This window comes from Aptenodytes forsteri, unplaced genomic scaffold, assembly GCF_000699145.1.
Source record: "Aptenodytes forsteri isolate BGI_AS27 unplaced genomic scaffold, ASM69914v1 Scaffold49, whole genome shotgun sequence".
NCBI classification, from domain to species: domain Eukaryota; kingdom Metazoa; phylum Chordata; class Aves; order Sphenisciformes; family Spheniscidae; genus Aptenodytes; species Aptenodytes forsteri.
The window spans coordinates 7426072-7428670 of record NW_008795125.1 but is presented as its reverse complement, the minus strand read 5'-3'; positions in this window follow the sequence as shown (position 1 = coordinate 7428670).

Genomic DNA, 2599 nt, shown 5'->3' with positions numbered 1-2599 from the left:
ACAGGGGCACGATCACTTCCCTACTCCTGCTGGCCACACTATTTCTGATACAGGCCAGGATGCCATTGGCCTTCTTGGCCGCCTGGGCACACTGCCGGCTCATGTTCAGCCGGCTGTCGACCAACACCCCCAGGTCCTTTTCCTCCAGGCAGCTTTCCAGCCACTCTTCCCCAAGCCTGTAGCGCTGCATGGGGTTGTTGTGGCCGAAGTGCAGGACCTGGCACTTGGCCTTGTTGAATCTCATACAGTTAAGCAAATGCAAAGCGTTAAGCAATCAAGTAGTTCTGTTGCTTCCACATGTGTAACTGCTTACTTGAGCAATGGTCTCCTTCACCTGTTCATAACCATGTACCATTTACCATAACCATCTGTGGAGCTCAGGTTTATGGGTCAGTTTTTAAGGGCAGAAGCACCAATGAGCACCTTCATTAAAAAAACCCAACCAACAAAACAAGAAAAACACCGCTCCTCCCCTCCCCCCCAAATTATGTTAAACAGTAGCACACAGTTACATTATCCAGGAGAAGCTCCATTAGCTTCTAGTGATGAAAACAAGCTAACGTCCAGCACTTCTCAAAATCGTGCCTAAAACACACACTAATAATGATAGAGAGAGGTTTACGTGATAGTCTTTATAGGTCTCTTGAATTGTAAGTGAAGACATCAAGCACTCTGAACTACATTGCCCAAGAACAGGTAAAAGATGGTTCCTGACTTTACAGGGAAAGTTTTTAGACCCAAATATTGTTCCTGTCCAACATAAAACATGTATTGTTGTCAGCAGGAGCATAACTGGTGCAATGAATCTAGCTATTTTTTTCTTCTCCGTGTTAATTAACTTATAAGACAGAAAAATGAACCTCTAAATACACAGTAGTCGGTTAGGCTGTGTAAGCAAATATTGATCCATATGCTTATTTTTCTTTCAATTCCTGTGTCCCAGTGTCAGACTAAGTTTAGTCAAAGTAAATTAATGAAATGTGCTTTTCAAAAGACTCTATCATCTGTGTAAAGACCCTCATTTTTTAGTGCTCAGCAGCCAGTTACAAAACGAGCAGATTTCCAAATATTAAGTGTGGCACTAATGTTGGGTATTAACCCCTTCACAATTGGAGGTTTGGTGTTTTGATAGGATTGGGACTTGCCTTTAGCTCAGTCTCCTTCCCCAGATGTTGGGGTTGCAAGGAAAGCCTGTGGGTAGGAGAACCAGAAGGAAACAGGGAAGACACCTTCAATTTGCCTTTGTGTGCTGCACCAGGGAGTGAGCCTTGCTCCAGGGCAATTTGATGTGAGCTGCCTTGAATTTATTCTACCTGTATAGAGCAAACACTGGAGAGAGCACCTCAGCTTTCCTTAGATCCTAGGGTTTCTGTACATAGGGAAGTGGTTCATTAATTCTCCATGATTAGCTCATCAAAGAACGACATGACATATGAATTGGGGACAAGGGGGTAAAGCAGTCCTGATGTGAATCTAGGAATGATTCTTCTGGACAAAATGAGATGCTCAGAGAAGTGGTGTTGGGTGATGAAGATCATGGGTCATACTTAAAGCATTTTGGGTTTGGGGGTAATGCAGCAGAGTCCTGAAGCTAAAAGGCTGAAACTGTGGGACTGCTGAGAAACTTTTCAGTGAGGAGCTCTGGCAAGTAAATAAATATTGGCTCACACTTTTACATCAATAATACCAACACCACTTTCTCCTTCCCTGCCTCAACTAAACTCTGAGAAGATGAGCGTGGGACCTAGTTTTTGTTGTAGTGTGCTTTTTACTTGGGCTTGTATTTACTATCCACATTACTCATAGGCACACTGCAAAGATCCCGCCTCAGCGCACACCTCGACAAATGTACAGCTTAAGCGGAAGGGGTTTGTTTCACGTGAGACACTTAGAGCTGACCTTGCAGCATCACCTGCAGCCACTGTGAGGCTAGTAAATAAGGCAGATACCGTTCCTCTTTCGACATCCTGTGGGTGCATCCTGCTCCCCTGCACCACCAGCAGCCATCTGTGTGCTTGCAGAGCTCACCTTCATTCAGTTCTTGGCCCGCCCAAATCTGATGTATGCCTAGACCTCTGTTGAACAGTTTTACTACAGAAATGCTGAACAGTATGACCCTTCTGTGATGGGTGTATGAACATATGGCATACATAATGGCATGAAATTTAGCAAGACCGAACGCTGGATTCTTCACCTGGGATGGAGTAATGCCGGGCACAAGTCTAAATTGGGAGAGGAGTGAGTGGCTGGTGAGCAGCCCTGCAGAAAGGGATCTGGTGGTGCTGGTCGACAGCAGGCTCAATACGGGTCAGCAGTGTGCCCCGGCAGCCAAGAGGGCAAACCGCATCCTGGGGTACATCAAACACAGTATAATGAGCCGGTCAAAAGACATGATTATCCCGCTGTATTCAGCATTGGTGCGGCCTCACCTTGAGTACTGTGTGCAGTTCTGGGCCCCACAATTTAAGAAGGATGTTAAGGTCCTCAGATGCATCCAGAGGAGGGCAACAAAGCTGGTGGTAGGGCTGGAAGACATGTGCTACCAGGAGCAGCTAAGGACTTTGGCCTTGTCTAGTTTGGAGAAAAGGAGGCTGAGGGT